Genomic DNA, 15029 nt, shown 5'->3' on the forward strand with positions numbered 1-15029 from the left:
TTATATGCTATGCGTCTGATCTATCATGTCTTTAATATCTCAATGTTCAAAGTTTACCACGAATCCAACCTTTCACTATCACTCAGTAGCTTTCGCTTCCCCACCCACCATTTTTTTTAAAACCCGGCGGAGCTCCATTGCTGCCTTCAACCATGCAGAGATGGGCATGAAGGTCTTGTCATTAATTTTGCATGAGAAAGGGGAGAAATTGTGCTTTACAATGGTATTCACATTACAGTTGACCTGAAAGTATTACGTTTTTGGGGTGCTAAAATAAAGGTCAAATGTACGGAACAGCGCAATGTACAAAAGTTTTTTAGCTACCGTTATATTGTTTTGTCTCGATTGGTCAAAGGTAATGCAGCAGCAGGGGAGTGCGCAGCGCTTTTCAAATTTCAAGTTTTATGCATTCTCCACACTCTCGTCCTCAAGAACGTACTGAAGAAAAAATCCTCAGAGAACAAAATCAGAGCATGAGAATGTGGAGCAAAGTAGTATGCATATTGAGAAACACAGAGACAGGGAATGGTGATAGAGGGACAGGATTCATGTCAGAATGATAGTAGGCTACCATAGATTTAAATGTACAGTAGCCATGCACTAGAATAGACAAGCTAAATCAGCTGAGAAAGTACAGTACCTGCATGCATTTTCTGGAGTGTCTCGTAGGTGTCTCGTAGGTGAAGAAGCTGAGTCCAGCGTAAGGCACCACTCCGAGTATGTTGGGGGTAAAACCACGGTACAGCATCTTCAAACCCTCCTCACGAGAGATCCGCACAAACACATGCATGATGTTACTGTACCTGAGAAGAGAAAGAGGGAGGGATGTAAAGTGAGAGTTATTCCCAGCACCACAAACAGACTGTGTGTGTGCGCGCGTGTGCTCTCAGGGGGTAGGGCTAGTTATCTTATATCTCCTTGGGTGTGACGCCATCCTGGCTCATACCATATCCAGTGGGTAGGTGAGCATGGCAGCTGTGGTACCGGCCATGGAACCCGCAGGTAACCTTGGCACAGGCGGCAGGGCTCTGGAACACAGTAGACATATTACATGCTGGGGGGGGGGTTGTCAGAGTGCTTTACGGATACCCAGCCTAAAACCCCAAAGAGCAATGCAGCGGCAGAAGCACAGTGGATGGGGAAAAACTCCAAAGAAGGCAGGAACCTAGGAAAAATCCTAGGCTCTGGACTAGATGAGTTAAGATATGGATGGGTACTCCCTTGCCCTGGAAGCCGCAGTATCCTCCCAGCAGTCTCTTGTACTGGTCATGGGCACAGAAGTGGATAGCACCATAGGGGATGACCCGTACCATGGTGGCAGAGTTGCCCCTCCACAGGCTGAGGAATCCATCCTTCAGGTAGGTCTGGTAGATCAACCTGCACGCCTCCTGGAGGTAGTGCACATATCATGGGGTTAATAGTCATCATCATCATCATCACAAAGGTGAATCATGAATCAAAAGGTATTTTATACAATACATAGGTCAAACAACTCACCTTGGCAGAGAATCTCGCTGAGGACACTATAATGAAGGAAATAAATAGACAAAAATGTATAACAAAAATAAATAATTGAATGCTGACTGTTCAGCATGTGAGAAGTGTGACCGCCTACCTTGGAAGATGATCTTAGTTAGTGGCCAGAGCTCCAGCTGAGGCCCTGGAGAGGAGCGGACCGCGTCTGGGGCTTCAGGCCCTGCACAGACAGATGGACGGACAGAAAGCAGGACTACAAACAAAAAACATGTACATTATGCATAAGTAGTCAATGTAGTCAATGTATGTATAAGTAGTCAAACGCATAGGACTGAGGTGGTGGAAATGCAAGATTTAACGAGATCAAAAACGTTTACCTGTCTGGGAGTTCCTTTATTCATTCAAAACAAAATGTCGTTATTGAATTAGGTTAACATGACATTTAAAAAAAACACGTATTGTAACTCTGCAAGTCCAAACACTTTCAGGCTGTTTCATTGATTTATTCCAAGCCTGCATGCCACTCCTCCCTTTCATAATGTAGTTATCCATCCCACTTCATATCCCTACATGCATGACTGCAGGTCACGCCTGCCCTGGTTCCAGACTCTCCCTAGCTGAACCAAGTCTCGTTTGAGTTGCAGTAGATCAATAAGCTTGGCTTGCATAAGAACAATATAAATGGCCAACATCTACCCACTCAGTTCAGGCAGAACAAATTAGAAATTGGCCCAGACTTTGTAAGAGACTGACCCAGCTAATCATACAGGTCTATTGTTAGAGGAGCAAACAGTTTGAGGAAAAAACTATTTGTTCAGCGCACAGGCTTTGAAACACCGGACTGATGGGAATACTGTTATAACATCTAATGATGTGCCAGCCAGCACAGAGAGAGAGAGAGAGAGAGGGAGAGAGAAGGAAAAGGAGAGAGAAAAACAACAGAAGAACTGGGGGAGGCTGTGTGTCCAGTTGACTAGACTGGCTCAGTTCATCCCCCTCCTCCTCTCCTCTGTCCTCATTCACTCCATTCCTGAGACGTCTCGCACAGCAGCCAACGTAAGGACAAAAAAAAAACATGTCGGAAGATAACCCAGCCTTTGTCAGTGTGGGTATGTGTGCGCGCAGGGTTGGCTAGGTTACTTTCTAAATGTTAAACCAAAACCACTAGTTATTGCTGATAGATCTGGGTTCCACAGAACAAATGAGGAAGAAGAGCATCAGTGACAATAGTTTCTGCTAAACAAACCATCAGAGCACTGAGTTTAATGGTGTTATAAATGACACCATTAAAAGACAGACTACTAGTCTGTGTGGGCTACAGAGTGAAGCTACACAAGAGAGACTATTGACTGAAAGTCGTCTGACCTCAAAATCAGAGAGAGAAATCAGGGCACATGCTTCCACCGTGGCGCAGCGGGACACAAAGAGCTCCGAGAAAACGTCAAAGACTGAAAACAAGAAAGAGACATTCCAATGAAAGAGAGACATGTTCATGCTGTTGAGCAAGAGAAAGTGTGGTGGTTAATTTCTTTACTATCAAATGAGGAGAGACAAACTTATCACACAAGTCTGAGTTATACTTAAACTAAATCTTTATTCACTTATTAATAAGGGAGCAGGTCAATACAACACACACATATAAAGTGAATCAATTCAGTGCTCTACGTTAATGATGGCTGGTCAACGAATCACCCTCAGATGATTCGTTGAGAGCACCGAGACAAAAGTACTCCAGCCTACTATGTTCTTTCCTGGGGTTACTGAATTACTACTGATGCTTCATTCCAAGATTAACAACGAAGCTGAAGCCGCTGCATCCATTGCTTCATCAGGACAAAACATGGAAATGGACAGAACAATACGAGGAGGCATTCGTGAAAACCAAGGAAACACTCGCGAGATCTGAAGCAGACACACTTCAAGCCATCATCGCCCATCCAACTAGCTTGTGATGCTAATCCTTATGGTGTGGGAGCAGTTGTGTCCTATAAGATAATTACTTTATTATCCCCGTGGAGGAAATATTGGTTGTGGCTCTGTGCATACATAACACATAATCGAAGATAGACAAAGGACAGAGACAAATACAAGCAATTTGTGAGCGATCAGTGGTTCATCTATACACTATCCACAAAATAACACTATCAACTAGAATGTTAGCTGCAAGCTGTATCATGCCTTCCGGTGAAGAGAAGCTGATCACTTTTGCATCGAGGACATTGAACAAAGAAGAAAGTAAACACACACAGATACAACGAGAAGCCCTAGACATTGTTTTTGGAGTGCACAAGTTTCACGAGTATCTGTATGAAAATAAATTCACCCTTCTTACAGATCATCCGCTGACGAGCATCTTTGGACCGCACACTCTGATTCCTTCACTTGCTGAAAGCAAAATGTGGGCTTTGTTGTTGTCAGTACACCCCTACGACACTGCAACACAGATGGACTCTCCAGGTTACCACTACCTGTGGTCAAGCCAAGGTCACTCCAAGTGGACATCCGACTCGTTAGCGACAACGGACCGCAACTAGAGAAATGGCCAAGTCCCTACAGGTGAATGGAGTACAGAACATCAGGTCCAGACCATATCATTCATCTACCAACGGGCTGGCGGAGAGGTTCGTACAGACCATGAAACGGGTCTTAAAAGCGCCTCAAGTTCAAAGGACACTGCACCAATGCTTGAACAGCTTCCTGCTATCCTACAGGAACACGCCGCATGCAGCCACCAAGTCTTCGCATGTGTCGCTACTCATGAAGAGTGTCAGGAATCCCGCTTCCTGAGTCTGTTTCTGCCTGAGATGACTGTTTTTGTTTGAGTGTTGTCTAAGGTTCCTGAACGCACCCTGTCTGGTTGCCAGGCAACGAGGTTAGGCGGGAGATCTATTTATTACCCGCACCTGCATCTCATCAACCTTCTGCACACCTGGTCCTGATCTTCACCTCTTCTTAAACCCTGAGCTGACATCCATTCCCTGCCGGATCATTAGCAACGAACAGTATGTTGTGCCAGCGTATCAGCCTCATGTTTCCTGAGCTAGTTTTGTTGTTTTGTGCTTGTTACTGGTTACTCACTCCCGTTTACTCTGTCTACAGTCATTCTCCCGGAACATTCAACTCCCTTGCCTGGCCGTCGGTGGATACAGTGACTTCATTGGATCAACCCATTTACTCTCATCAACTCACCTCCGCTGCCGCTCTGTCTCCTGTATCACTCAAATTACACATCAAGACTACCAATAAATACTCACCTTCATTTTACTCACCTTGTCCTGGTCTGCTTCTGGGTTCTGTCTTAGAGAATCGTGACAAAGAGAGAGCTACGTACAAGCTTCAACCTATTCAAACCTTGCAAAGAAGGCAGTACGACACCAACAGAAGCGTCACTTCAAACGTTGTGAACTGCGAGCCAAACACAGGAGCTTTTGATCCTGGAGGAACAGTCTTAGCTAGGAACTACCTCAACGGACCAAGCTGGGTTCCTGCTACAGTCATTACTCAGACTGGTCCTGTGTCCTACACCTTTCAGACAACAGAGGACATAATATATATAGAAAAGGCAAACAGATCAGTTAGTTGAGTAAATCCACATCGACAGAATCACCAGTTGTGAGTGACCCTTAACTGTCACTGGATGACATCCTGACCCAGCAGTCATCACCTAGGGGCTCACGGTCACATTCTAAGGACAGTGACTCAGCTGCACCCACACAAGTGTGTGACCAGACTATAATACAGGCTACTCACATGCCTACGCCTGTGTCAACATCACAGTCTACAGACATTGTTATCGCCGTTACCCTACGAGAGATAGGCGGGCACACCTAAATGCTTGGACTTGTGAAAACTGACTTAATCTCGTGACAGTTCATGTAGGAGGGGAGGAGTTGTTGTGCATTAGGTTTGTACCATTTGCACCTCCAATCTTACCGTAGTTGTATACGCAGAGCATCATGGGTAAAGTGTGTTGAGATGAGCATGTTCAGATAATTCCTGTCTACGGTCTCATCATTATTGAATAGTTATAAAGACGTGGTTATGAAACGGACAAGACACAACACATGGGAATGCATAACACCAGGTTACACACCCTATAGTGAATGCAGTGGAGGCTGGTGGGAGGAGCTATAGGAGGACGGGCTCGTCATAATGGCTGTAATCAAACGGAACGGAGTCAAACATGTGGTTTCTACATTTGACACCGTCCATTAATTCAATTTCAGCAGTAACAATGAGCCCGCCCTCCTATAGCTCCTCCCACCAGCCTCACCTGAGTGAGAGTAACTGGACATTCAGAATGATTAGCTAAGTGAAGCATTACATATTCCAGCAGCAAAGGATTAGCTCGCTAGGATTTCTGTATTCATCCAGATGACATCACCGGACGTGCTACCTGTCCCAGACCTGCTGTTTTCAACTCTCTAGAGACAGCAGGAGCGGTAGAGATACTCTCAAAGATCCGCTATGAAAAAGCCAACTGACACTTACTCTTGAGTTGCTGACTTGTTGCACCCTCGACAACTACTATGATTATTATTATTTGACCATGCTGGTCATTTATGAACATTTGAACATCTTGGCCATGTGCTGTTATAATCTCCACCCGGCACAGCCAGAAGAGGACTGGCCACCCCTCATAGCCTGGTTCCTCTCTAGGTTTCTTCCTAGGTTTTGGCCTTTCTAGGGAGTTTTTCCTAGCCACCGTGCTTCTACACATGCATTGCTTGCTGTTTGGGGTTTTAGGCTGGGTTTCTGTACAGCACTTTGAGATATCAGCTGATGTAAGAAGGGCTATATAAATACATTTGATTTGATTTGAGAACAGTTCAATAACAGGGACATTGGACAGGTGGCTGTAAACAGAGTGGCAACATAATTTAACAAAGAGGGACAGATTTTACATTACTAGTGTCATATGTACAGTGCATTCGGAAAGTATTCAGACCCCTTGACTTTTTCCACATTGTTATGATACAGCCTTATTCTAAAATAATTTGTTTTTATTCCCTCAATCCACACAAATACAGACAAAGCAAAAACTGTTCAGAAAAAGTTGCACATTTACTAAAAATACAAAACTTAAATATCACATTTACATGAGTATTCAGACCCTTTACTCAGTACTTTATTGAAGCACCTTTGGCAGTGATTACAACCTCGAGTCTTCTTGGGTATGACGCTACAAGCTTGGCACACCTGTATTTGGGGAGATTCTCTTATTCTTCTCTGCAGATCCTCTCAAGCTCTGTCAGGTTGGATGGGGAGCGTCGCTGCACAGCTGTTTTCAGGTCTCTCCAGAGATGTTTGATCGGGTTCAAGTCCGGGCTCTGGTTGGGCCAGGACATTGAGAGACTTGTCCCGAAGCCACTCCTGAGTTGTCTTGGCTGTGTGCTTAGGGTCATTCTCCTGTTGGAAGGTAAACCTTCACCCCAGTCTGAGATCCTGAGCAGGTTTTCATCAAGGATCTCGCTGTAATTTGCTCCAGTAATCTTTCCCATGATCTTGACTATTTTCCCAGTCCCTGGCGCTGAAAACATCCTAACACCATGATGCTGGCACCACCATGCTTCACCGTAGGGATGGTGGCAGGTTTCCTCCAGACGTGACGCTGGGCATTCAGGCTAAAGAGTTCAAGCTTGGTTTCATCAGACCAGAGAATCAAGTTTCTCATGGTCTGAGAGTCCTTTAGGTGCCTTTTGGCAAACTCCAAGCAGGCTGTCATGTGCCTTTTTATAGAGGAGTGGCTTCCCTCTGGCCACTCTACCATAAAGGCCTGATTGGTGGAGTGCTGCAGAGATGGTTGTCTTTCTGGTAGGTTCTCCCATCTCCACAGAGGAACTCTGGAGCTTCGTCAGAGTGACCATCAGGTTCTTGGTCACCTGCCTGTCCAAGGCCCTTCTCCCCCGATTGCTCAGTATGGCCGGGCGGCCAGCTCTAAGAGGAGTCTTCTCTTCTTACAGAAGTTCCAAACTTCTTCCAATTAACAATGATGGAGGCCACTGTGTTCTTAGGGACCTTCAATGCTGCAGAAATGTTTTGGTACCCTTCCCCAGATCGGACGCTCGACACAATCCTGTCTCAGAGCTCTATGGACAATTCCTTTAACCTCATGGCTTGGTTTTTGCTCTGACATGCACTGTCAACTGTGGGACCTTTTATTTAAACAGGTGTGTGCCTTTTAAAAAAATGTCCAATCAATTGAATACATTGAGTCATTTTGATGATCTGTTTAGATTTTTGTGCTTAGAAATGTGGAAATGTACCACTATTGTTCTGCGCCGTTATTTGCCTGTTTGTGGCACGCCTGTTAGCTTGCACGATTCTTGCCATTCTCCTTCGACTTCTCATCAACAAGCTGTTTTCGCCCACAGGACTGCTGCTGACTGGATGTTTAGTTTGTCACACCATTTGTGGTAAACCCTAGACACTGTTGTGTGTGTGAAAAGCCCAGGAGGCCGGCCGTTTCTGAGATACTGGAACCGAATCGCCTAGCGCCAATGATCATACCACACTCAGTCGCTTAGGCCACTCGTTTTGCCCATTCTAATGTTCAATCGAACAGTAACTGAATGCCTGGAAACCTGCTTTATCCGTTTTCCCGTTTTGTACAAAGCTTTGCGAAAATGTACCACATTTTTGTATTGCACCAAAGCAATTGGAAAAAAACTGTTAGTATTTCCAGTTTTGTATTTTCAGATAGTGACACAATTCGCATGCAAAACACTTGCAGAACATGTAAACAATGGCCAACCTTAACTGAACTACAGTTGTCCCACCCAATCAGCTGGCAAATTTCACAAGCACCTCCAACTGATTGCGAGGGAACATGTGTCGGCTGACAACCTTTGGTTACATTCGGTGATTGTTTACATATTGTGCATCACGTGCAATGTGTCAGGAGATTGAAAATACAGGCGATAGAACCAACCGGCGCCGTAAAAAGCCAGGTAAACAATACTTTACTGTGGATATGTTATCTCCACTTCCTACCGTTAAAAGGACCAACAGCACAGACAGCAGGTAAAGTAAGAGTAAATATTTTATTCAACATTCTGGCTTGTAGAGACTATTTTCAATCTATTTGAATCATTCTGAGAATTTACATGGTAAATTACTGAGGATAATAGCGGACGAGATTGACACATCTTTAATTTTTATTTATTTATTTATTTCACCTTTATTTTACCAGGTAGGCCAGTTGAGAACAAGTTCTCATTTACAACTGCGACCTGGCCAAGATAAAGCAAAGCAGTTACTAGAAAGTGGAGGGAAGCAAAGTTATTCCCCTACCTAAGAATAGTAAAAACCTTTCACTGGTGCAAATAGCCGACCAATCAGCCTGTTACCGACCCCTAGTAAACGTTTGGAAAAAATGGTGTTTGACCGGATACAATGCAATTTTACAGTAAACAAATTGACAACAGACTGTCAACACGCTTATAGGGAAGGACATTCAACAAGCACAGTGCTTACACAAATTACTGATGATTGGCTGTTATTGTTATGATTGGCTGTGATTGAACAATTATTGAATAATGATGGACAGTTGGACACGTGATTATCCATTTATGAGAACAAACAATGTTACATTCACTCCTGAGGAGCATCAAATTGTTGTTAGAGCTGTCCCTAAAGGTGCTATTCTTCTTTTAGGAGAATATAACAATACTCCAAGTGCAACTGTTGAGGATTTTGTAGCCTCAATACAATTAGAAGGAATTGACATTTTAAACTATAAATGTAATAATATGTATATAAGGAAACTATGTCAATATGTTACTATTCCCTCTGCTAAAATGTACTGGAATGCAGCCCTAGGACAAGTGAACTGGAACAAAGTCTCGTTGTTGTCTGGCAAATATTGTATATCTAATAAGGTGAAAGAAGCATCATACAAACTCATTCATAGAATCTACCTTGTAAAGACCTCTATTATACACAGATTCAAGATAGATTTTGATAACGAATGTGTATTTTGTGGTTGTGAACCAGAAACTCTTGACTATTTATTTTGGGACTGTTCTTATGTCAAAAGATTTTGGAGTGAGTTAGAAGATTATATTTAAAAATAAATGACTGTTAATGTTAATCTGAGAGACTCTGATATTATGTTTCATTTTGATCCAAATGATATGGACCCTGATTTAACTTTCATTGTTCATTTGTTTATCTTCATGTAAGATTCTTTATCCATAAAATGAAGTGGGCAGAGAACAAACCCCTTTTCAAATTAAGAATTTTTTTAATATTTTGAAATGATCAGTAAATGTTAAAACAAAAAAGCAATGTGTACCATAAAAGTATTTAACAAATTGAAAATGAATCTTGATATGTAATACCCCTGTCTGTTAGGTTTATGTTCTCTTGTTTGTATATTTCTGTTTTTTGTATTTGTTGTTCATAATAATAAATAACAAAAATACATTAACAACAAGGAAGACAACAAAGCATGTCATCAAGTTATATATTGTACATCTTGTCTCAACAGTGTGTTCATTATTTTGGCCTGTGTGTGTGTGTGTGTGTGTGTGTGTGTGTGTGTGTGTGTGTGTGTGTCCGTCCGTCCGTCTGTCTGTTTAGGAGTTTCAGATGTGGATGGAGAAGAGTGGTGGTGAACAACACTGGAGGGCATGTTCACTGAGCAATGAGCTCATGAAGTTCATGTATAACAGCTGCTACAATATAGGTATCCCATATTAGGTACTACTGTTTGGATCGGTGGAAGGGCTGCAAGCATCCTGGTAGATACTGTACTGTATCTAACTCTATGGTTGCAAGTCATTACTTGGCACTGATTGTGCAACCCTACCATGCTGACCACACCGCTCACGTTGCGTGCGCTGAGAGTTGCAAAATAAATTGACACATACATGTTATTCAATCATTGCACCCACACTGCTCGCGAGCGTTTGCTTGGCCAGGCACTAAAATAGAACGTTGTTCTATTTGTGATGCTCAACGCGCTGCAAGCCCTGCCTCTCCCATCTCCTCATTGGTTTTTAGGAGCATATACCCACATGCCATCTCCTCATTGGTTTTTAGGAGCATATACCCAGGTGCCATCTCCTCATTGGTTTTTAGGAGCATATACCCACGTGCCATCTCTTCATTTGTTTTTAGGAGCATATACCCATGTGGGTGATAGAAAGATGAACTGAGGTCCACACGTAGTTCATCTTTGTGGTAATGCACCGTACAGTTGGTTGCCAACCGCCATATAAAGTCCAAATAAGAAAAAGAAGCCTGAAGGAAGGAGGAGAGATGACGAGAAACTAATTGGGTTTACCGTTTTATCTGTGGATTAATTGTCAGAGGACCTTGTGCATTTCAGGTAAAATAACAACCCAATGTTTATATCCCAGGACAAATTAGCTTTATAGCTAAATTGCCATAAATGTTTTAATGCTTTTTGACCTGTCCCCAAATTAATATAATTGGTTCAGAGATTGTTTTGATATTTCAACCTGCGTGTCCTGATTGCGTCTGGTGTGGGTGACCAAAATCACCAGCACGCAAATTGGAGAAAGGCTCGGAGTATGAACCCAAATCAAAGTATGTAAAACGAAGCTTGGAGGGCCCTTCTCGTATCATCATCTGCCAGCCTTTGGGCTACTAGCTAGCTAGCTGGTTGATAATCAAATAAACTTTTACACAAGCATTGATCTCTTACCTTGTCGATATCCTCGCACCACCTGTGGATCCCATCGAATAAAATATTCAGTTGACAGCCTGTCTCCACCCCAGGGTCTAAGGTTGGCTATAGAACTGATTCTGCACCCCAAAATAGCAGGGTTAGCTACAGTTGAAGTCAGAAGTTTACATACACTTAGGTTGGAGTCACTCGTTTTTAAACCACTCCACAAATTTCTTGTAAACAAACTATAGTTTTGGCAAGTCGGTTAGGACATTTACTTTGTGCATGACACAAGTAATTTGTCCAACAATTGTTTACAGAGACAGATTATTTCACTTACAATTAACTGTATCACAATTCCAGAGGGTTAGAAGTTTACATACACTAAGTTGACTGAGCCTTTAAACAGCTTGGAAAATTCCAGAAAATTATGTCATGGTTTTAGAAGCTTCTGATAGGCTAATTGACATCATTTGAGTCAATTGGAGGTGTACCTGTCGATGTATTTCAAGGCCTACCTTCAATCTCAGTGCCTCTTTGCTTGACATCATCGGAAAATCAAACCTGACTCAATAACACCAGCTCTGTCAGGAGGAATGGACTAAAATTCACCCAACTTATTGTGGGAAGCTTGTGGAAGGCTACCTGAAACATTTGACCAAAGTTAAACAATTTAAAGGCAATGCTACCAAATACTAATTGAATGTATGTAAACTTCTGACCCACTGGGAATGTGATGAAAGAAATAAAATCTTAAGTAAATCATTCTCTCAACTATTATTCTGACATTTCACATTCTTAAAATAAAGTGGTGATCCTAACTGACCTAAGACAGGGAATTTTTACTAGGATTAAATGTCAGGAATTGTGAAAAACTGAGTTCAAATGTATTTGGCTAAGGTGTATGTAAACTTCCGACTTCAACTGTATCTGTCACGTCAATGTTCAGTCTGTCCATGTTTTGCAAACAAAACTCTTGAAAGTTGATCACTTTCGTGTCATTAACATCTTTAGATCCTGGAGGCACTGTCTGTGACATTTTTTTCTGTTTCATGGCCCAAACGATGACTTTAGTAACTTGTTTGTATTTGCTGTGACTGACTGCTCGTAGCAAGGGCGAGTGCAGTGGGATTGTGGGAGGTGATGCATGCTTTACTACATAGTCATTGCTTGGATGGTCCGTTTGAGGGGCTTTTGGTGGAAATTTCTTTTGAGTCTTCTATGAATTTTGCAAGTAACTAAACATGCAACAAATATTGTAATTTACGAATGCGGGCACACATAGTTAGTTATATAAAAAGTTAATATTATTTATGCAGATTCTAATCAATGTGTAACAAACAGTGCCAGGTCTTCCTTTGTAGTTGATTAGCAAGTGTGTTAGTGATGGGCTGGAGCAAAAGCCTGCACACCATGTAAGCTCTTCAGGACCAGTGTCCTATATAGAGATGAAGTTCATGCATACATATCATGTATGTATTATCCCTAATCTGATGTTGTCCCTGGCCGCAGGGTAACCCAACAACCCTATCTGGGATCGGCCACAGGGTGGCGCCACTGGTCGTTTTACAACGGTTTTAACTACGGACACCTGGGAACCCAATGTAAATCAACGAGAGAGCTCTGCAGAAAACGACAGAGTGGCTGCCCATTGTGACTCGCTTGTGGGCGTGCTGGTAGCATATGGCAGCCTTATCGGTTGTGCGTCAAGAATTCAGCATAGCAAGTTTGTATGAAAGTCTGGTTATTAAATGGGTAAATAGTTACATAGTAATATGCTCTAAAACGCTCTGGTGACAAACTTTGCTGCCCTGTTTGCAAACGTCCACATGGCTGAGAGAACCTATTCATGTAAATAAATACATTTCTAAAATGTAAAAAAAAAAATGTAATATTAGCTAACAACCTACAGTGCACGCTAACTCAAATGACCTGCTAACTTAGCTAGTTACAGTAGATATGTAGCCAACTTTACATACTGTATAGATAGCTAGCTAAGTGAATTAAATATCACCAGCTACCTAACTTTATATTGTGAGAGACGCAGACTCGGTCTCAACCTTTAAGTCTTTACTGAAGACTCTTCTCTTCAGTAGGTCATATGATTGAGTGTAGTCTGGCCCAGGAGTGTGAAGGTGAACTGAAAGGCTCTGGAGCAACGAACCGCCCTTGCTGTCTCTGCCTGGCCGGTTCCCCTCTCTCCACTGGGATTCTCTGCCTCTAACCCTATTACAGGGGCTGAGTCACTGGCTTACTGGTGCTCTTCCATGCCGTCCCTAGGAGGGGTGCGTCACTTGAGTGGGTTGAGTCACTGACGTGGTCTTCCTGTCTGGGTTGGCGCCCCCCCCCCTCCCCCTCCCTTGGGTTGTGCCGTGGCGGAGATCTTTGTGGGCTATACTCGGCCTTGTCTCAGGATGGTAAGTTGGTGGTTGAAGATATCCCTCTAGTGGTGTGGGGGCTGTGCTTTGGCAAAGTGGATGGGGTTATATCCTGCCTGTTTGGGCCTGTCCGGGGGTATCATCGGATGGGGCCACAGTGTCTCCTGACCCCTCCTGTCTCAGCCTCCAGTATTTATGCTGCAGTAGTTTGTGTCGGGGGGGCTAGGGTCAGTCTGTTATATCTGGAGTATTTCTCCTGTCTTATCCGGTGTCCTGTGTGAATTTAAGTATGCTCTCTCTCTTTCTTTCTCTCTCTCGGAGGACCTGAGCTCTAGGACCATGCCTCAGGACTACCTGGCATGATGACTCCTTGCTGTCCCCAGTCCACCTGGCCGTGCTGCTGCTCCAGTTTCAACTGTTCTGCCTGCGGCTATGGAACCCTGACCTGTTCACTGGACGTACTACCTGTCCCAGACCTGCTGTTTTCAACTCTCTAGAGACAGCAGGAGCGGTAGAGATACTCTCAATGATCGGCTATGAAAAGACAACTGACATTTACTCCTGAGGTGCTGACTTGTTGCACCCTCGACAACTACTGTGATTATTATTATTTGACCATGCTGGTCATTTATGAACATTTGAACATCTTGGCCATGTTCTGTTATAATCTCCACCTAGCACAGCCAGAAGAGGACTGGCCACCCCTCATAGCCTGGTTCCTCTCTAGGTTTCTTCCTAGGTTTTGGCCTTTCTAGGGAATTTTTCCTAGCCACCGTGCTTCTACACCTGCATTGCTTGCTGTTTGGGGTTTTAGGCTGGGTTTCTGTACAGCACTTTTATATATCAACTGATGTAAGAAAGGCTAGATAAATAAATTTGATTTGATATTAGCTAGCTATCTTGATGTATTTATCACTGTAAAAAAAAATATCCAAATGCATTTGTAGGTAGCTAGCTAACAGCCATTGAGGAAGATGAAACGATAGCAGCCCCAGCTGTCAAAGTGAGAGAGTAGGTTATTCTGGATAGGGCAGGTACTTTTGTGTAGTTCCAGTCGCTAGAAGTGAGGACGGATATAATAGTAACATAATATTCAGTGCGGTCTAATTTGAGTATAATGAAGTCTGTTTCTTGTGAGGTTTTCTGTCCTCAGAGATACAGAGAGCTGTGAAAGCCTGTCTGCAGATGAAGAGGTCCCAAGGAAGAGCAGTGGTTCTCAGTCCTGGTCCTGGGGACTCAAAAGGGTACATATTTCATTTTTTTTTTACCTTAGCACTGCACAGCTGATTCAAATGATCAACTCATATCCTTGATATGATCCTGCTATTGTCACCTGCTATACATGCACATGTACACATGCATCTATCAATCCAATGTTATCATTGGGGTGACAGGTAGCGTAGTTGTTAGAGCATTGAGCCAGTTACCGAAAGGTTGCTGGATCAAATCCCCGAGCTGACAAATATCTGTCGCTCTGCCCCTAAACAAGGCAGTTAACCCACTGTTCCCCGGTAGGCCGTCATTGTAAATAAGAATGT

The sequence above is a fragment of the Salmo salar genome, chromosome ssa03 (assembly GCF_905237065.1).
Source record: "Salmo salar chromosome ssa03, Ssal_v3.1, whole genome shotgun sequence".
In the NCBI taxonomy this organism is placed as follows: domain Eukaryota; kingdom Metazoa; phylum Chordata; class Actinopteri; order Salmoniformes; family Salmonidae; genus Salmo; species Salmo salar.